This window comes from Micromys minutus (genome assembly GCF_963924665.1).
Source record: "Micromys minutus genome assembly, chromosome: 24".
In the NCBI taxonomy this organism is placed as follows: Eukaryota; Metazoa; Chordata; class Mammalia; order Rodentia; family Muridae; genus Micromys; species Micromys minutus.
The window spans coordinates 10409947-10431954 of NC_137959.1; the positions used below are offsets into that span (position 1 = coordinate 10409947).

General features: G+C 42.5%; 2 pseudogenes across 2 annotated transcripts; one reads left to right on the forward strand and one right to left on the reverse strand.

Annotated features, from left to right (window-relative positions):
- The first annotated feature begins 4378 nt into the window (after positions 1-4378).
- LOC308435904 (high mobility group protein B1-like) lies at positions 4379-16548 on the forward strand (annotated as a pseudogene). Its single transcript has 2 exons — positions 4379-4411; positions 15845-16548. The product of its transcript is annotated as a high mobility group protein B1-like (transcript).
- A 3776-nt stretch (positions 16549-20324) lies between these two features.
- On the reverse strand, positions 20325-20724 carry LOC308435905 (small nuclear ribonucleoprotein E-like; annotated as a pseudogene). Its single transcript has one exon. The product of its transcript is annotated as a small nuclear ribonucleoprotein E-like (transcript).
- Positions 20725-22008: the final 1284 nt, after the last annotated feature.

Here is a 22008-nt window from a genome sequence, read left to right on the forward strand (position 1 = left end):
CGGCTCCGGAACCAGAGCCTGAAAATGGATACTGGCCACGGAATGCTGGCAAATGTCAGCAATGCTAATCCGAGAGAAATTGTAATAGACATTCGATGAAACCCCTAGTCTTCCAACGTCAGGGATTCAAACTTCATTATTCAATAAATAATCGCCTACGATCCACTATTAAGCATACCGAATAAGAAACACCTGCCTTCAAGAGTCTACAATGCTTTGTTTTTGGAAGGGGTAGAGAGGTTGCCCTGGTTTGATCTAATGCATCACTGATACTGAGTAGATTAAAATTAAAAACAAATTATTTGAAAAATGAAAAGGGTGTGCACTCCTGCAATCCCAGTTTTTACTGCTCTTGTTCAGATCTTCAGTGGAAGAGCAGACGATATTTTTAAAATGTAGTTGGATGAAGAAAGGAGCGTGAGCTGGGTATAAAGTTACAGAAAAGGGAGGGGTAACGCACAAAGCATCTGCGATTATTAAAGAGAATCTTCATACTCTGTACTATAGGGAAGGATCCTAGAAGGAAGACACTACGTGTCCAAAAAAAAAAAAAAATCTAAACTTGTGAAAGTGTAAAGTCATTTAAAGGAAGTGGGTGTGTGCGAATAGAATCCTTAACACAAGGGTTTCCCCAATGCAAAATGGCTCCCTAAGGAAGTCTCCAGGATCAGCCTTAAAGGGACACAAAAACTACTGTCACTTTGGATCAAAGGGAGCACATGACATCTGGAGCTGACATCATCACCTTGTGGTACTGGCCTTGCAAGTAAGACAGATCTAAGTATAAGGGGCCACCGAGCCTTGTGCTACACAACTGCAGAGACCAGGCAATGTGCCGCAGGATCAGATTTCCTGCAAGGAGGCGCCAAAAAAAAAAAAAAAAAAAAAAAAACATTTAAGCTGGGGAGATGAATCCTTAGTTTCAACAGAGGTCCCGAGATATTAGAATTGCCACCAGCTTGGTTATATCCCGGAAGAAAATTTCTGGGCGTGGAGAAGCACTGGACCAGAAGTGGCAGCACGTGCTGTAGTCGGGATAGCTGGAAGACTGCCTCAGATCTCAGCTGAGTTCATCACAAAAGCGAGAGGCCACTAGAGGAGCTACAGGGTACGGTGTTTGATCTGAAGGTTTGAGTCGTGATTTGATCAGATCTTTGCTGCGCTTCTTTCATGAGAATATTTACTCTGTACCTGGTGCATTAGAACTATGCAACTTATTCTGGTTATTATTTTTTTTTTATTTTACAGGGACTTGCCATTAAGAGTGTGCCTTGAATATTAGCAGAGATTTGGACTTTGGGCATATTGTTGCTTTAGACAGAGGATCTTGAGTAGCCTGGGCGGGTGCCAAACCCACTGTAAAGCTGAAGCATGAAGCCCTGATCATCCTGCTTCTACCTCTCAAGTCTGAGGTGACAGTCATGTGCTACCACTCAGGGCTTGTACTTTGGACACTGTGGGCTTTGGTCCCAGGTGGAATCACAGGGTAAAGGGAATCAGAATTACAAAAAGAAGGAAATTCCAACACAAGATGCAGCATGTGTGTGAATCTTAAAGGCATTTTTCTAATTATTTCATTTATAAAATGCACCTAACATAACCAAATTAATGGAACCTGGGACTGTATCCAGTGGCTTGTTGCTTGCTTAGCATGTACAAGATCCCGGCTTCAGTCTCAGTTCTAAACATTTTTTTTTCTTTTCGTAGAAATAGACAGACAGCAGAAGCATGGTTAGCAAACCCTAGAGCGGTGCTTCTCAACCTTCCTCCCGCCACAAACCTTTAATACCGTTCCAAACACAACATTATGTTAATGCTACTTCATAATTGTAATTTTTGCTACCGTTACGAATCCTAAGGTTAATATCTGATATGGAGGATATCTGACATGTGACCCCCATAGGGGTCTCTATCCACAGGTTAAAAATGACTGACCTAGGAAAAGACAGGCAGGGGAAAGATTTTTTTAATGAATATGGAGTTTCAATGATAAAGAAAAATAGCAGTAAGGATTGTACAGCATAAGGTAATTAAAGGACTAACTTGGGCTGGAGAGATGGCTCAGTGGTTAAGAGCACTGATTGCTCTTCCAGAGGTCCTGAGTTCACTTCCCAGCAACCACATGGTGACTCACAACCATCTGTAATGGGATCTGATGCCCTCTTCTGGTGTGTACAGAAACAGTGTACTCATGTGTGTGTGTGTGTGTGTATATATATATATATATATAATTCTTTAAAAAAAAGACTAGCTCATATACTTAAAAATAAAATGGCTAAATGTAAGTTTTTCTTTTTACATGTTTTACAAGGTAAAAAAACAGGAATAGAGAAACATTCTTCAGTGTGATAAAGAGTATACATGAAAAACCCACAGATAATGTCATATTTCTTTTCATAAGACAAAAAATCTTTTCCCTGAAGCTCAGGAACAAGAAAATAATATTCAGCTTAATACTCTAAGTTATAGTCAGAGAAATTAAGCAAGAAAAGGAAATCAGGGCATTTAATTTGTAAAGGGAGAAGTAAAATATTAGGATAATTGAAGATACACAAGACAAGGGTAGGACCTGGTAAGGGTCGTATGCTCAGATGCACAAGAATCAGCAAAACCAGGGGGAGGCTTCAGAAGCTTGGATTAGGACCATTGTACAGTGTAGGGCTCCCAAGTATGCAGGGGCTCACAAAATGCACAAGTGGAGATGGTCAAGGTCACCTCATACTCATTAAGTAAAAATTCCTTAAGAGGTCATTACAGCTGTAAACATATACAAACCAAACTCAGTTGTACCAATTTCCTAAAGCAAATGTAGCCTCATGCAAAGTCACAGACTTTGTATATTATGGAATGTGATACATTAAAGCCAATACAGTAACAGTGAGTGACCTCAACATCTCTCTCACCAAGGGACAGGTCATCTAAGTAAAATTAAACAGGGAGACATGGAAGTTAAATGACATCATAAGCCAACTGTACCTAACAGACATCTACAGAACTAAATTCTAACACTAATATACATTTTTAAAATGAAGGCAGACCTAAGAAGGAACTTTAGAGCTCTAAGTACCTACAGCAAATAAGAAAGGGGGGTGAGGGATATAGGAGGGAAGGAAGGAAAGAAAAAAAAAAGAAAGGGATCAGGGAAAACTCAAGAAACTTAATTGTAGATCTCAAGGCACTGGGAAAAGAAGAACAAACTAAACCCTAAAACAGTAGCCAGTGAGAAAATTAAGATCAAGGGAAAGGCTGGTGAAATAATACATGACTTTGATATTTTTCATAAAAACACTTAAGGATGTGTATTTCTGTGCTCCTGTGTATAGGTGTGTGCCTGTGAGTTCTGGTGCCCATCGAGGATGGGGGGGGAGTGGGGGAGTGGGGGAGTAGGGGGGCGGGGGTGTTGGACTTAAGGCAGTTGTGAGCCACTGCTGGGAGCCAAATAGCAATCCTCTGCAAGAGCAGCAAATGCTGTCACCTGCTGAACCCTCTCTCCAGCCCAGAGGGTTGGAGTTTTGAACAAATAAACAAGATTGACTAATCCTCAGATGCTAGGCACCAAAAGAGAGGGGGAAAAACTCTAATAAAATTAGAAGTAAGAAGGAGATATTACAACAGATGCCAATAAAATCCAGGCAATCATAAGGGTATAATTTAAAAGTCTATATTCTGCTAAACTGGAAAACCTAAAAGAAATGAGTGAATTTCTAAATGCATATGACCTATCAAAATTAAACCAAGATGAAGTAAATAATACATAGATATGACAGTGAAATTGAAGCAGTAATAATAATCATAATCATCTCCCAAATAACGAAGCCTAAGGCCAGATAAATCCCCTGTAGAAATATATCTAGCTATCAAAGAACTAACACTAATGTTATTAAATTATACCATAAAACAGGGAAAGGATGACTCCAAGCTGTTTTTACCTGAGTATTGTCCTATAACAAAACCAGATCAAAGACACACACACACACACACACACACACACACACACATATAAGCTGATCTCCCTCAAGAACATACATGCAAAAATTTTCCAAATATTTGCAAACTGAATTCAAGACAACCTCTAAATGACCTTATTGTCTTTATTAGAGATACAAGATAGGGCAACAAACTAACTCAATAAACATAATACATCACATAAATAAAGTCAAAGGCAGAAATCATATCATTATATCAGTAGGTGCAGAAAGGCCTTTAACAAAACCAAACATCCCTTCATGGTAAAAGTCACGGAGAGACTAGAAATGAAGGTATCATATTTGAACAAAATAAAGGGTTTATACGACAAACCTATGGTCAACATAATCCTAAGTGGATAAAAACTTAAAGCATTCCCACTGTTAGGAAAAGGATGAAGAGAGTGCGGGGGATGTGGCTCATGGAGGTGCAGCGACGCCTGGAGGCAAGGGGGATGCCTCTGAGGGACCCATGTTGGGAATCCCTTCCCCCTGAGGGGATCAGCCATGTGATGGTATAGTAAAGAATAGAGTTTATTCAAGCCATGGGGGAGTTAAAAGGGTATCAGAGGCGGGGGGGGGGGGGGGGGGGGATAGAGGAGTAGAGAGGCTGGCCATGAGCACGTGGGGGGGGAAGGGAAGGGAAAGAGGAAGGGTAAGGGGGGGAGAGCAAGAGAAGAAAGAGGGCCAGGAGGCAAGAGAGAGAGGAGGGGCAAGTAGCCCCTTTTATAGTGTCAGGTCACTGGGGCGGAGCATACCTGGCTGTTGCTAGGTAACTGAGGGGTGGGGTTTACAGAACTAGATTTACACCCACTAGATCCAGAACAGGACAAGGGTGTCCAGTCTCTCCACTCCAGTTCAAAAAAATACATTGCTCAAAGTCTTAGCCAGAGCAAGAAGACAATATAAATGAATAAAAGGGATATTTATAGGAAAAGTCAAAGTAGCCCTGTTGAAGAGGATATTATCTGATACATAGGAAACCTTAAAGTTTCCATATAGACATTCATACATACATACATACATGCATACATACATACATACATGCATGCATACATACATGTGTGGGAAAGCAGATAAACACTTTCACACTTTCAGCCAAATGGCAGGCTACAAAAATAACACACAGAAATCAGTGGTCTTCCGATATATCAATGACAACCTAAGTGGAAACAAAATCAGTAAAATACCTCCACTTGCTTAGTCACTTCAAAACTAAGACATTTCCTAGGAATAAATCTAACAAGGTAACAAAAGACCTCTACAACAAAAACGTGAAGAAATCAAAGAAGGCCCTCCATGGAAACACCTCTCATGCTCATGGACTGGAAAAATAAATAATGTGAAAATAATCTTGCTATCAAAAACATTTTTAAAAACCAGTATAACCCCAATCAGAATTCCAAGCCATTTTCACAGGCATTAAGGGAAGAAACAGAGAATGCAGCCAGGCTGTGGTGCTGCACACTTTTCATCCAGCACTCAGAGGCAGAGGCCGGCAAATCTTTAAAGAGTTCAAGGCCAACCTGGTCTACAGAGATAGTTCCAAGGCAGCTACACAGAGAATCTCTGTCTTGAAAAACCAAATAAATAAGCAAAAAAAAAAAAAAAAAAAACAAAGCACCTGAATGCACAAATGATAAAGGAAAGTCAAACAATGTTGAACAAAAAGAATACTGGGTGTTATAACAATTTATAGCAATTAAATAATAGATTCATAGTAATAACAGCAGAATAGTACTAGCAGAAAAACAGACCTGTAGTCCAAATAGAATAGATATGAAAACCCATAAACGAAAACACAGTTACAAGCCCCTAAACTTTGACAAAGTTAGCAAAAGCATACATTGAAGAAAAGACATCTCTTTAACAGATAATGGGAAAACTCGATATCATCATGTAGAGATAAAAACAAACAAACCAATTAAAAATGGGCTATGACCCTAATGGATGGTAGGCATTTCCCTAAAACTCCCAGGTAACTAGGAACTAGCCCAGCCTTCCATAGATTCGTAGCCATCAATTATGTAAGGGCAATGCCCCAAGCCCCTCCACAGATAGAGGATGTGACCATGGTCACGTAGGCTCAGAACAGATCTTCGTTATAATGAAGTACCTAACAGCCTGGAGGCTTAGCCAACTAGCCTTTCTTCCCAGACACTCCACCCTGCAAAAGGTATTTAATCTCAGGCCAACTCATTCAACTTTCCTCCATGATAATAAATGCCTTAAAACCAAAAGAGAGAGAAGGGGGGGGGCAGGGCGTACAGTGGTCAGAGAATCCAGGCAGGGATGAAGTCATCTTTTTATTCCTATACAGTGGAAAAGAAACAACTGTGGGAAGTTAAGCAAATTCTTGCCCAGATGTGGATTCTATAGATAACTGTAATGTTCAGAGAAGCACTCAGACTGTGTTTGAGTCTGAGAGGAGGAAAAGTTGATTTGGCTTACAGGTTACAATCCATCTTCTAAGGAAGCCGAGCTGTAATTCAGACAGCAACCTCGAGGCAGGAACTGAAGCGGAAACTATGGAAGTGTGTTTCTTAAGGGTTTGCAGTCTGGCTGCTCAGCTACTTTTGAAAATACAGCCCAGGCTGACCTGCCTAAGAATGACACCACTTACATCGCCTGGGCCTCCTATGTTAATTAAAAATTAAGAAAATACCTCCTCCACAGACTTGCCCACAGGTTAATCTGATGGAGGCAATTTCGAAATCTATTTCCTTCTTCCCAGGTGACTGTGACTTGAGTCAAGTTGACACAGCTGGTTAAGGGTGTTCACCAAGCCTAACAACTACAGTTCAATTTCCAGGAAGGAGAGGACCCACAGTTGTCTTCTGACCTTCGCACAAGTACTATGATGTGTGTGCTCGCGTGTAATTAAAAATGCATTTCACATTTTTAAAAAGGAGGTGTGGGTCTAGAGCCAGGTGCTCATGGCACATGCTTTGATCCCAGCACTGAGGAAGCATCTCTGTGAATTCAAGGCCAGCCTGGTCTTCTGAACAAGGACCAGGGCTACACAGAGAACCCCTGCCTTAAAAATTTTAAAAAGGGAGGGGGGCTGGAGAGGTGGCTCCAAAAAGGATCACTTGTGATTCTTCCAGATAACCTGGATTCAGTTGCCAGTAACCAAGTCAGCTGAGTCAAAACTGTTAACTCCAGCTTCAGGCGATCCACTTCTGGCCTATGTGAGTGATTATATATATATATATATATATATATATATATATATATATATATATATATACCAAACTACATACACACAAATGAGAAAAATTAACTTAAAAAGAAGAAATGAAAATTGGCTATTAAATGCTTAAAATGTGTTCACCATCCTTAGCCATCAGGGAAGTGCAGATTAAACTACTTTAAGATTGTACTTTGTGGGGACATGACAGCCAGCCCTAACCTGAAGGCACTGTGTTACTGCCTGCTTGGACCCAGTCAGTGACATTTCACTTAGAGTGCTCAGACTGTGTCATAATCTCCACACAACTCCCCGGTAATAGCTAAAGAAACTTCACTGTTGACCTTTGCCAGGGAAAGTCGGTGAGGTCCTCCTGGGCTGAGGTAAGATAAGAACATGGTAATGGTGTTCCCGCTGTGAGTTATTTAACAGATTAGCTTCTGGATGAAGTGGTGTGTTCACTATATAGGAAAGAGAAACAATCTCTTTCCTAGTAGAGAAAAACTACTTGCTTGCCCAGGTGTGGCTTCCTGTAGTGTACGCCTTTAAAGATCACCTTTATTCATCTTCATAAATTGTCCTTTAGCGAAGGGCACAAAGGGCGCTCAACAAGACTTCGCCCTTCTGCTAATAGCAAGAATAAAGGCCTACATTTGAATTGCGTCTACCAAGTCTTTGGTTTTGATTTGAACACCCCCACAACTTCATTCTGTTGGGATTCTGTAAACCCCACCCTTCAATTATCTGGCAGTAGCCAGGTATGCCCCGCTCCAGTGACCTGACACTTTAAAAGGGGCTGCTTGCCCCTCCTCTCTCTCTTGCCTCCAGGCCCTCTTTCCTCTCTTGCTCTCCCAACCCTACCCCTTCTCTTCCCCTTCCCTTTCCCACTCTCTCTCCACATGCTCATGGCCGGCCTCTACTCCTCTATTCCTCTCTGTCTCTCTCTCTGCCTCTACCACCCTCTTAACTCTCCCATGACTTGAATAAACTCTATTCTGTACTATACCGTTGTGTGGCTGGTCCCTCAGGGGGAAGGGATTTCCAACATGGGCCCCTAAGAGGCATCTATCTCCCTTGCCCCCAGGTCTTGCCGCACCTCCATGGGCCATATGCCCCCCACTTTCTTTATTCTTCCCCCAACATTAGTGCCGAAACCCGGGACGTCATCTTTCACAACATTGGTGCCCCGTGATTTTTCCTTTCATTGGTGCCCCGTCATCTTTTCCTTACACACTCAGTCTATCATTAGGAATCCAAATGACATTAAATTCTGGTGAGTGTAGGGGAAAGGAATCCTTATATATAGCTAATGGGAATTTAAATTGCTACTTGGGAAATCAGTATACAGGCTTCTCAAAAATTAGAAGTAGAACCGGACTGGAGAGATGGCTGTTAGGAAAAAGATGATGTCCCAGGTTTCGGCACCAATGTTTTTGGAAAAAGATGAAGAGGGGGGTGGGGGATGTGCTCCATGGAGGTGCAGCGAGGCATGGGGCCAAGGCGGATGCCTCTGGGAGACCCGTGCTGGGAATACCTTCCCCTGAGGGACCAGTCACAGAATACAGAATAGAGTTTATTCAGGGCATGAGGGGGGGAGGGGGAGTTAAGAAGGTAGTAGAGGCAGGGGTGGGGGGGAGAGAAGAGGAGAGGCTGGCCATGAGCACGTGGGGGGGGTGAAGAGAATAGAAAGAGGAGGAGCAAGAGAGGAGAGCAAGAGCTGGAGAGCAAAAAGAGGGAACACAAGTGAGAGAGGAGGGGACAAGCAGCCCCTTTTATAGTGCCAGGTAACTGGGGCGGAGCATACCTGGCTGGGGTGGGGTTTCAGAATCCCAACCTTGGCTCAGTGGTTAAGAGCACTGACTGCTCTTCCAGAGGTCCCGAGTTCAAATCCTAGCAACCACATGGTGGCTTACAACCATCTGTAATGAAATCTGATGCCCTCTTCTGGTGTGTCTGAAGACTGCTACAGTGTACTCATATATAATAAATAAATAAATTTTAAAAAAGAAGAAGTTGAACAACCAGATGGCTCAGCGCTACCATCCCCGGGCATATTCCCAAAGGACTCTCCATCCTACTGCTGTAGCAAGTATTAAAAGGATGACTTATCTCTTTATTGGCCCCGAGGTCTCCCTCCGAGGATGCGGTGTAGAGCTGAACGCACGGACTCTGTCACAAAGTCCGCAAGCCATACCCTTTCCTTCCCAGGTGGTTCATTCCGCCTGCCCTGTTGCTTCTGTCTTGGGTGGATACGACCGCCCCAGCGTATTTCTTTCCTCCACCGCCCGGCACAAACATGACTCTAAAGCCCGGTAACTTTTCATACAGGTTTATATATTAAATTCTCAATCCACAAGCTCTTCACAATAAAATTATACCCAATGGACCAAGATACAAACTGCCCTTCTTATGAGATAAAACACATATAGAATCCCTTAAAATATTCAAATCAACCTAACGCCAATTATGGCCATCTAGATCCAGATCCACTTTCTCCAGCTCCATCTTGATTTCTCTCCTGCAATCTCTGTTCCTCTTCCTTTTTTCCTACCTTTTCTCTGCCTACCTCTCCACTGTCCAATCAGATATCACCTTAACATCAACCCACAATCCTACTACAAGAATACGAACACATCCTTGTTCACTGATGCTCTATTCTCAGTAGCTAGGAAACAGAATCAACGAAGATGCTCATTTTACTTATAGAAAAATGAATGGATCTGGGAAAAAGTCTACTGAGTGAAGTAACATGGACCCAGAATATCTAATATGGTAGGTTCTCTCTCATGGGAATCATAGCTCTGAAGTTTTAGAAATGTATTCATCTGCTTATTTTTAGATTCAAATATCTGTAAAGACCTGTAAGCAAGAAAGGGGCCAAAGGGTGTGGAGGTGAAGTGGGAGATCAGAGACTTTAAATGAGAGATAGATGGTAGAAAACATGTACGTAAAAATAGAGGGGAACTGGGCGTGACAGGGTTCAAACATGAGTGTGGGTGTTGGGTGAGGACAAAGATGTGCTGCAAGGCTAGGGTTAGCCAAAATAAGGCTATACAAAGAACTACACGGAAACCTACTACTTTATAAGCTAATTAAAACATAATTTAAAAAGAAGACTTTGAACGTAGGTAGCGTCCCTTGAGTGGATGATGCTGATCCCAGAAGCCGGGATTTGTTTTTTGGCTTTTTCCTCTAAACGACACTGACACCATTTCTTCCAGCAGGGAAGGCTTGGCTCACAGGGTCAGCAGGTCAACAAAAGATGTACCAGGAAGTACAAAAATATAAAAAGCAGTAAGCAAGCACTGCCAGACTGAAAAAGAGATGTCCGAACAAAGGAAACTCCAATCCCCCTAACCCAAAAAGGCAGTCCACAAATCTAAAAGTTACCTGGACTGTAGGAGGGATTCTGGTGGTTAGATAAAAGCCCCGAATTCCTCTGGAACTTCTAAAACCAGTTTTCATCTACCAAAAGGTGTGTCCCTTACCCCTAGAGAAGGAACAGTGTGGCACCTATCAGCACATCAAAGCACATGATGGCCTCCTGGCATCCCCAGTATTCCAAGTTCCAGGTACACATTTCAAAGTCCACGCTAGCTAGCCTCCAGCTCTTCTCACCTCCTCCCGTCCCCTCCCCTAAACTCCTCCAATTCACAGGCGTTACTCTTCCTAGATATACCTTCTCTCTCTGTCTCCTTCTCTCTCTGTCTCTGTCTCTCTCCTCCCCCTCCCCTCTTCCCTCTTTTCCTTCTTCTCTTGCTATCTCTATTTTCTCTCCCTTGCTATTCTTCCCAGATAGCCCTGGGCACGTTCAGTCTATTTCTTTGACTCTCTGCCTGCTTTAGACTCTTCCAGATGCCTCCAGCTGGCTCTCTCTCATGTCTACAATAAAAACCTTCCCTTTAACCAGACTATAGAGTGGTCATGTCGCCAATTTATACAATTTACTTAAGCTAATTCAATATCATGTAAATAATATGAACTGTAAGCATATGTAAATAATGTATTACACAGTCATTTTTTTAAGTTGAACAAAATAACCTTGAAAGCCTTGTTTTTAAACTGAGTTTAAAGGTAGACAGGAAATGTTTCTTTTCACTCAATGTTTAAGTCTAAGTTAAAATGTATCTGTGCTGCAAGATTTGTGTCAACTTGATACAAGCTAGAGTCCTTCTAGAAGAGGGAACCTCAACTGAGAAAATGTCCCTACCCGATAGGTCTGGGGGCAAGCCTATAGTACATTTTCTTGATTGATGTGGGAGGGCCCTGTCTAACTGTAGGCGGCCCTACTCCTGGGCTTCTTGAGTACTCTAAGAAAGCAGGCTGAGCGAGCCGTGAAGACAACCCAGTAAGCAGCTGTGTTTGATCACAGCAATAGAAACCCAAACTAAGACAGTGTCTTAGCAACGTAAGAGACCAGTGACTACCCAGCACAGCTGTTTCCATTATGTACAGAGTTCCTTTTCCCAGATTTTTATTTGTATTATAGCTCCTCTGATCCCCGCCATATGGAGGGAATCTAACTGGGGTCTTTGAAAAACATCTTTCTAGAAATATTACAGTCTCAATTTCAAAACCTCGGAGTTAACATTTTTATATTAAGAATATCTGTGTAGAGCCAGGCATGCCTTTAACCCCAGCTTGGTCTAAAGAGTGAGTTCTAGGACAGCGAGAGTTACTCAGAGAAACACTGTCTTGTAAAACAAAACAAAAAAATATATAAACAAAACAAATAAGCAAAAACAAAAGCCAATAACTTTTTAAAAATAGACATGTCATTTTTTAAAAAAAGATTTATTTATTTAATATATATAAGTACACTGTTGCTGTCTTCATACACACCAGAAGAAGGCATCAGATCTCATTTCAGGTGGTTGTGAGCCACCATGTGGTTGCTGGGAATTGAACTCAGGACCTCTGGAAGACCAGTCAGTGCTCTTAACCACTGACCCATCTCTCCAGCCCCAGCCAATAACTTTTTAGAAGAAATCAATAGCAATTAGTTAAAAAAGGATTTACAATATTCTGGACCTAGAGGCATTTCAACTGACAAAAAGTAATTTTATATCCTGTTATTTTTGTTACCCATGACTATAGCAGAAATGAAATTAGTAATTTCTCTTTAAAAATCATTAAAATCACTGGGTGGTAGTGGCACACTCGTTTAATCCCAGTATTCAGGAAGCAGAAGCAGGTGGATCTCTAAATCTGAGGTTGGCCTGGTCTACAGGGTGAGTTCCAGGCCAGGCAAGCAAGAGCTACACAGAGTAACCCTGTCTTGAAAAACAAACAAACAAATAAGTAAATAAAGTTAGTTTTTGAAGCAGAGTCTCACTATGTAGACCCAGCTGGCCCTGAACTCGTAGAGATCTACCTGCCTTTGCCTGCCAAGTGCAGGGATTAGAGGCTGTGCCACTACGCCTAGCTTCCATGTCAAATTTTATAACCTAGTGAGAATTCTATGGTCTTAATGATCTTCTTTTATGCAAACAGTATTTTCAGACATTAAGGCCTTTTAATATGTCTTCAAGACACACACACACACACACACACACACACATAGTTTTAAGGTATGCCAATACAGTTTAAAAATTACAAAATAAATTTCAGCATGCAGAAAAAAATGAATAAAAGAGAAAAATCTATGCTGTCAGGTTTATGACTCAGTTGTTTGGGGGAAATTTAAGGGTACACAGGGTTCTACTCCATTCTGTCCCAAAATAGAATGACATACAAGCAATTACACAGAAACACATGCGAGCACACATTACACGGTTATACATAGAAGATGAAGAGCTCTCATCTCTGTCTTTGGAGTAAGTGAGGTGAACTCTGATGGCATTGATAAGTACCTTTTGCTTAGTTTTGTCTGTCCTGCCTCTAGTCCTAAAGTGATTATGTCAGGGGTAGATTCTTCAGGCCTCGGCTGTTCAAGGCTGGAGTCGTGGCTCAGCGGTTAAGAGCACTTGTTCTTGCAGAGGTCCTGTGTTCAATTCCCAGCACTACATGGCAGCTCACAACCATCTATAATTCTAGTTGTAGATGTAACTCTCACCCAAAGCTCTCTTCTGGCCTTCATGGGTACTGCACACACAGTGAACAAACATACATGCTTATAGACATATGTGGAGAAGGCTAGGCTGATTCCATGACAGTCTTCAAATCTGCAGTTAAGGAGACTAGACCTAAATCTCTGTTTCCACAAACTGGCCAATTCCAGGCAAGTTCAGGCCTCAGAAGCTTCCCCGACACCTGGCCTGAGGCAAGAACAATGGGTCAGCAGCAGTTTCCAGACTTCCTCAGTAACAGTTTCCAGACCTCCTCAGCAAGTTTCCAGTCCCCACACCCTGGTAATGAAATGTCCCTAGAGATGGACCCAACAGATTAACAGAGATCATCTACCCTAATGTGCTTTATTTAAGTCAGGCCTGTGAGCTCACTTGGTTGTCTCTTTATCCTGGTAATGGGAGACCCCAGTGTGCTGGACTTCTGCAGAATAAAATGCTCTTTTCATTTACATACTATTTGAGTCTGGGGTGTCATTCCTCAGCGAATCCTGAACCCTTACAATGTGAGGGCAAAACACCATACAAATAAAACTAAAATAAATATTATTTAAATTCAGTGTTCAATGGCTGCATCTATTAATCCTGAGATTCCTGGATTATTGAAAGTTTGGGATCCTGAATAGTTTTGCAGGGCTGATAAATGTATCAGTTACTGTTCTGTGGTTGCTCTGTGGCATGTGGTATGTGTACCGTGACCAAGACAACTTATATAAAAAAAAAGTTTATTTGGGTTTACTGTTGCAGAGGGGTAGAGTCTATCTAACATGATGAAGCAAAGGCTAAGTGGCAAGAGCAGGAAGCTGAGGGCTCACATCTTAAACTGTAAACACCAAATAAAGAGAACATACAGAATGTGTAAGGTGTTCTAAACCTCACAGCCTCCCCTTGTGACACACTTCCTCTGACAAGGCCAACCTCCTAAACATTTCCAAACAGTGCCATCAGCTGGGGACCAAGTATTCAAACATCTGAGTCTGTGGGAGACACTCTCATAAATCACTACAGCAAGTTTCAGGAATAGTCTTTTATCAGGAATAACAGAGCAGTAGATGTTATGAGAAAAAAAAGTGTTGCTTGTTTAGGAGGGTAGCAGGGAAGAGCCAGGTGTAAAATGGAGGCACAGTTGGGGAGAGAAAGCAGGCAAGTATATTTGTGAGCCTCAGTTTATACAGTTTGGGCAATGTGTGAACTCACAGATCAACACAGTGAGCAGTGAGCACAGGATTAGGAGGACCCAGGGGCTTGTCAGGGTGAAGGGCAGGAGTCCAGAGACAGCGGAGCAAAGAGGAAGGGACATCAGAACCAAAGTGGTAAGTTGAAACCCATAAAGGCCACCAGACTGTGGGGGTAGTGAGAGACACATCTGTAGCTGGGCATGACCTGAGCAGGTTTGGGGTGTGGAAGAAAATATTTAATCTCAATCTGGGGTTTCTACCCCACCTTTGACCATTCAGTTCCCAGAAAGAAGAGACAAATGACTTTATATTTACAACAAGCCTTTATTAGCACTAAGGCTGGGCAGATATCTATCCTCTATGATATTAAAATCTATTTCCTATTGATAACTGCTAGTTATTATCTACTGTTTCATTTGGGCTGCTCTTAACTCCTACTGGCCAACCATCAGAGCCACCCTTTCTTGACTCCTAATCCATGATATCTTTCTCCTCTCTCCACCTTCTTCCCTCTCTCCTTGTCTCCTCCAACCCCAGTCTCTGGAACACCAAGCCCCGCCTGTCTCAATTCTGCCCAGCTATAGGCTGGAGGCATCTATATTCACCAATCAGAAATAACTTGGGGCACTAGAGAGATGGCTCAACGGTTAAGAGCACTGGCTGCTCTTCCAGAGGTCCTGAGTTCAATTCCCAGCAACCACATGGTGGCTCACAACCATCTGTAATAAGATCTGATGCCCTCTTCTGGTGTGTCTGAAGACAGTGACTGTGTACTCACATAAAATTAATAAATCTTAAAGAAAGAAAGAAACAAAGAAAGAAAGAAAGAAAGAAAGAAAGAAAGAAAGAAAGAAAGAACTTGGGATAAGGTCACTTGTGTCTATGTGCAGACTCTCTTGTCTCTGGGGGGACCAGGACTTGGGGGTCATACTTAGCATTACAATACATAGCAACAGACCAAACCTCAACAGGTATGGAAGGGGTAGAAGAAATTGTTCATGAGAGAACAGTCACCCTAGGAGGTTCCAAATCGTTTTCCTTTTAGAGGTGCTGGTGAGAAGAGTATGGGAGTGTAAAGACGGCTTTTAATAGAGTTGTTAATAAAGTTAATAAAGATTTTATTAACTTCAGTCCCACTAAATGGCTTCTCAGTTTAGGTCATAAAAATGTTAACTTATATACAGAGAAAGAAGTAGGTTGGGTATTAAAAAGCTAAGGGAGCCCAAGATAATTTAAGCCTTGGACCTGTAACATTTTAACTCTCTACATTTACTGTTGAAGTTCATTAGATGAAGTGTTGATGGATGTCACAAGGAAGTGTTGCATTTAGTTTATGAGTGGTTGACATCATTGTGATCATCAAAAATAAATATCTGGAATGTTACAGAGTGGAGAGAGTGAGGAGCTCCCGCTCTCACAGCCATTGCAGTCCACTGAGCTCCATAGAGACAGCGTGGGGACAAGCGAAAGCCGGACGGGCACTGGGCGACTCTGTGCCTCACGGAGGAAAATCAACTAAACGTGGGCAAAGGAGATCCTAAGAAGCCGAGAGGCAAAATGTCCTCATATGCATTCTCTGTGCAAACCTCCCGGAAGGAGCACAAGAAGAAGCACCCGGATGCTTCTGTCAACTTCTCAGAGTTCTCCAAGAAGTGCTCAGAGAGGTGGAAGACCATGTCTGCTAAAGAAAAGGGGAAATTTGAAGATATGGCAAAAGTTCGATATGAAAGAGAAATGAAAACCTACATCCCCCTCAAAGGGGAGACCAAAAAGATCAAGAATCCCAGTGCACCCAAGAGGCCTCCTTCTGCCTTCTACTTGTTTTGTTCTGTTCTGAGTATCGCCCAAAAATCAAAGGTGAGCATCCTGGCTTATCCATTGGTGATATTGCAAAGAAACTAGGGGAGATGTGGAACAACACTGCCGTGGATGACAAGCAGCCCTATGAGAAGAAGGCCGCCAAGCTGAAGAACAAGTATGTGAAGGATATTGTTACCTATGGAGCTAAAGGAAAACCTGATGCAGCAAAAAAGGGGGTGGTCAAGGCTGAAAAGAGCAAGAAAAAGAAGGAAGAGAAAGATGATGAGGAGGATGAAGAGGATGAGGAAGATGAGAAAGATGATGAAGAAGAAGAAGATGATGATGAATAAGTTGGTTTTATTTAAAAGAAAAAAATGAAATGTAAAGCTGTGTAAGATTTGTTTTTAAAGTGCAGTGTCTTTTTTTGTATAATTAACACACTACTGAATGTGTCTTTAGAGAGCCCTGTCCTGGTGGTATTTTCAGTAGTCATTAACCTTGCCTGGTATGGTCTAGGGGTTGTAAATTGGCATGGAGATTTAAAGCAGGTTTCTGTTGGTGCACAGCACAAATTAGTTATATATGGGACAGGACAGTAGTTTCGGGTTTTTGTTTGTTTTGTTTTTGCATCTTTTTCTTTTGGCTTTATTTTGTTTTGTTTTCCATCTTCAGTTGTCTCTGATGTGGCTTATACGAAGATAATTGTTGTTCTGTTAACTAAATACCACTCTGTAATTGCAAAAAAAAAAAAAAAAAAAAATCGGCTGTTTTGTTGACATTCTGGATGCCTTGTTTTATTAAACAAACAAACAAATAAATAAAAATATCTGATGAAAGGTAGCAAGAAAGGAGCCAAGAAGAAATACGCTGACCCATTTGCTAAGAAAGATTGATTATGTTGGGTGATGGTGCACGCCGCTAATGGGGGCAGAGGCAGAGATCTCTGTGATTCTGAGGCTAGCCTGGTCTACCGAGAGTTCCAGGACGGCAGGAGCTCCAAAAAGAGCTCCGTCTTAAAAAATAAAAGGAGACGGGAAAAAAGAAAAAAACCAGAAATAAGTCAGGCTAATTACTGAGCATGTTCCAGTCAAAACCGGACTGATTAACCTCCATGTTGTGGATCTTAGGAGGACAAAATGTGTTCCAAGGCCTCCAAAGCTGTGGGTGCAGGTTAAGTCCACTGGAGAAGGAAATCATATCCTGAGAAGTACAGACACAGACTTGGGAGAGGCTAATAAATTGATTCTGTACAGTGTATTGAAAGACATAGAAAAGGCTTGCCCGTCTGTTTACCTTCATGATGTATAGGATGTATAGGGGTTTGAATGAGCCATCTTCCCGCGGGCGCCGCCATATTCTTGGACATTTGACTAACTGGTCCTTGGCTGGCAGTCCTGTTTGGGTAAGATTTGGAGGTGTGGCCTTGCTCTGGGAAAAATACAACACAACTTGGGACAGGCTTTGAGATTTCACCACCCCACTTTTCTCTCTCAGCTTCCTGTTTGTGATTGGAGATGTAAGTACCTCGGCCCTCAGAGGCTTCAGCTGCTGTGCCTACTGTACTTCCCGTCATGTGATGATGGACTTATTTGTCTGGGACCATAAGCCTAAAACAAACCTTTCCTTTTACAAGTTGCTTTGGCCGAGGAGTTTAATCACAGGAAGAGAAAAGTAACCTATCCTGGATGTCTTTGTTAGACAAGAGAAAGTACTGAAGGGCCTTCTGGTGTACCTTCATGGTACAGGGGCTTCTTCGGGAAGAGCTGTTGCTGGGGAGATGAGTGCTCAAGTTGAACAAAGTGACCATCAATCTCCAGTCCAGGAATCGGTGTAAAATCCAGATGCAACAGTACTTGGAGAAATCAAATCACAGGCTTTAAATATCTCTAGCAGGGCCAGAGAGATGGCTCAGTGGTTAAGAGCACTGACTGCTGTTCCAGAGGTCCTGAGTTCAATTCCCAGCAACCACATGGTGGCTCACAACCATCTATAGTGGGATCCAATGCCCACTTCTGGTGTGCCTGACAGCTACACTGTACTCATATAAATAGAATAAAATAAATATTAAAAAAAATATCTCTAGCAAAAGAACAAAACACAATCTTGGTTTTTTGCAAGCCAGTTTTATGTATACTACTAAGATTTTTGTAAACATCACTCAGAAATCAATACTTACAAGATCTTGTTGTAAATAGAGAGTCTGGATTCAGTTTTATCTGGATGTACCAGAATCTTGATCTTAGGGTTCATAACTAAGAACTATATTATAACCATTCTTTATAAATATTTATACAGATACTTTAATATAACCATTTTCTCAGCTGGACATGATCAAATTTAACTATCGAGGGACAGAGAAAAGTGAGAAATTTTATATCTGGGCAGAACAGAAGTGTGTGTGTATATGTGTCTGTGTGTGTGTGTGTGTGTGTGTGTGTCTGTGTGTCTGTGTGTGTGTGAATTTGGTCAGTTTAACTTGGTTTTCTCTGGAACACCTTTTTATGGCTACTAAAAGCTATGTTGCAGGAGGACACGGGGAAGCAAGGATGGGAGCAGAAAGAAACAGGCGTGACAGAAGACATCTTGATAAGCTAGAGCAGCAGTTTGGAATTCTATAGGCTGAATATGGATGAACTTTGTAATCTATATTATTGTCAGGTGGTGCTGGTGCCCATTTAATCTCAGCACCGTGGAGGCTGAGGCAGGAGCTGAAACCGGGAAAGGGTGGAATGTGGGAGCCTGAGGTTGCATTTCACTGTGTTAATGTGAGGTACTTCTAGTCAATTGTGTCACCCTCTGGCCGGTGGTAACGGTTGTGGAGGAGGTACTGGGTCAGCTGGACCACGCGTGAAAGAACCGGTACCGACACAAGACACCCCAAGACCAAGTTCTCAGCACAACCCAGAGGGACAGAGGCAGGAACAAGAGACAGAGTCAGAAGACAGAGGATGAGGGAGAAGGGGAAAGGAACACAGGAGTTAGGAGGAGGGGTATTTGTCCCGGGGAAATAAAGGACTGCCTCTGGATGAGAGGAGACAGACATGACCCACAGGCAAATGGTAGTTATAAGGGGGAAAGGAGAAACCTTAAGTTGGAATGAGCTGTTTAATTTTAATTGAGCGTGTTAATTAGCAGAGTCACGCAAGGGCTTTTGATTGCTGGACTTCAATAGTTTTGTAGCTGGACCTTGGGAGTTGACCTCGGGAGGAGGAAGTGGCCAATTAAGGGAATAGACCTTGGTGTCTAGCTTTAGGAATGTAACCTTTTAGCAAAGCAGAGGGAATCAGGGAGAAGGGTAAGGCCTGCCAGAGCCTTGTTTGCAGTGCTCAGGCTGCGTAGTCTCCTCAGTGAGTCTTAGGTTTCTGTTACTGTGATAAAACATCATGCCTAAAAGCACCTTGAGGTGGGAAGGGTTTGTTTGTTTGTTTGTTTGTTTCTTCCCCTTCCTGGGAAAGATTTATTTCATCTTATGTGTCAGGGTAGCATTCTATCCCTAAGGGAAGTCAGAGCAGAAATGTAAGCAGGACAGTCCCTGGAGGCAGGAACCAAAGCAGAAGAGACCTTGGAGGAACACTGTTAACTGGCTTCATAAAACCTTAACAGGGCCCACACTGTTGCTAAGGAGCCACACTGTCTGCAAACATAGCTGAGCATCAGTAGTGTCAGGGGTTGTCTCCCTTGGGCTGGGTCTCAGGTTTGGCCAGTCATTGGTTGGCCATTTCCTCAGTCTTTGCTCCATCTTTATCCTGGTGCATCTTGTAGGCAGAAAAAATTTGGGTTGAAGGTTTGTGGGTGGGCTGATGTTCCCCTCTGTCCACTGCCTGGTTACAGGAGGAGGCTGCTTCAATTTCCATGTCCCCCAAGGCTAAGTGTCACAGCTAGGATCTCCCCACAGACTCCCTAAAGCCTCCCTGTCCCAGGTCTCAAGCTATTTCCAGAGATGTCCCCCATCAATTGCTGTGCTCACTTCCATCCTTCTTCCTCATCCACTTTCCCCACACCTGGTCACATTTCCCATCCCCCTCCCTCCATCTCCCACCCAGTTCCCTCTTTTCTTCTTTCTTTCTTTCTTTCTTTCTTTCTTTTTTTTAAATACAACCTCACAACATTTATTGTCATCTAATGATAATGTGCAAGTAAAATAAGATGAGTAAATGTAGCTCCCAGCAGAAGACATCTTTAAAAACACCAAACAGCTTTCTCAACTTCTCCCATGTTTGACCATTGTTAGTTGGAAACACTCTGGAGCAGAGTAATATTATCTCCTTTTAGCATGATCTGACCCGGTTGTTTTCTTGACTTTTAGAATGAATTTCTTCTGCATCATCTAATACGAGGTTCATGTACTCATCAAGGCTGATAATGCTACCCTCTATCCGCATGCTCACTCGATCATGCAGCCACACCTGAATTCGAGACCTATTTTGCAAGTATTTGAAGGTAAGGTTGATGGGCTGCACCATCACCTTCTGCACTTTCTGGCCCTGGCCATGGTGGAAGTTACAGAGACCACACGAGTAGGAAAGTCATCTCAGAAAGCGGCTTCCGGAAGCAAGACCCAGAAACAGACCAGTTCCCTCTTTCTATCCACCTCCGATGACTACTTTGTTTTCCCTTCTGAAAGTGTACCACAAGCATGCGAATGCCCAAGGAGACCAGATGAGGGTGTAGATGCCCTGGAGCTGGAGTGACAGGCACTTGTGAGCCACCCAGAGTGTCTGGAAATTAAACTGCAAGAGGATTAAATGCTGTTAACTGTGGAGCCATTGCTCAAGATTCACAAAAATAAATCTTAAAAACAAAACAAAAAAGCACCTGGTTACTCAGTCTCTAAAGTCCACATCATTCTAGATGGTTAGACTAAGACACAGTGCTGTCTACATCAATCTAGAGGGTTAGACTAAGACATAGTGCTATGTACATTATTCTAGAGGGTTAGACTAAGACACAGTGCTGTCTACATCATTCTAGAGGGTTAGACTAAGACATAGTGCTATCTACATCATTCTAGAGGGTTAGACTAAGACACAGTGCTGTCTACATCATTCTAGAGGGTTAGACTAAGACACAGTGCTGTCTACATCATTCTAGAGGGTTAGACTGAGACACAGTGCTGTCTACATCATTCTAGAGGGTTAGACTAAGACACAGTGCTATGCTGTGGAGTGATTCTCACATCTCCATTCATTCACTGTGACTCCGGCTCTAATGTATGCTAAGCTAGTCGTGTTGCAAGTGTGGTTTTAAAGGTCTTCTTGAATATGAAATGTAGAAACAAGGAACCAACCCTCTTCTCCCAAACTGGTTCTGGGAAGCTCTTCTGGCTGACACCAGCCACTAGATGGCAACATGACCTAGTAGTGCCGTTACTCAGAGAAGCCTCTTGGTCACCATCAGGTAGGTGACGGCTCTGGTGTTCCCAGCCCAGCTAAAGCCAGCTCTCGGTTCTCGAAGTGCAGCCGCCCTGGATGCTTTGGTTCAATATCTTGTATATTTTGACTTCCTTGCTCTTACAGGATCTGAGAAAGCTCTGGTTCTTTTTTTTTTTTTCTCTTTGACATCTTCCCTCCTAGGAAGACTGTTTACTTCTACAATAAGCTTTTCCAACAGTCCTGATAGATACACAAAACATAATATAAGACACACAGTGGGAACTCAGATGGCGGACACTGCTCTACTGACACACAGACCACTCTTCACTCAGCTGGACTGGTGACCATGCTCCTACATTTCCTGATCCCTGCTTCCCAGAGCACACTCCAGCTGAAGTGATGGTAGATTGAGCAAGCTTTGTTTTTGTTTGTTTTTAT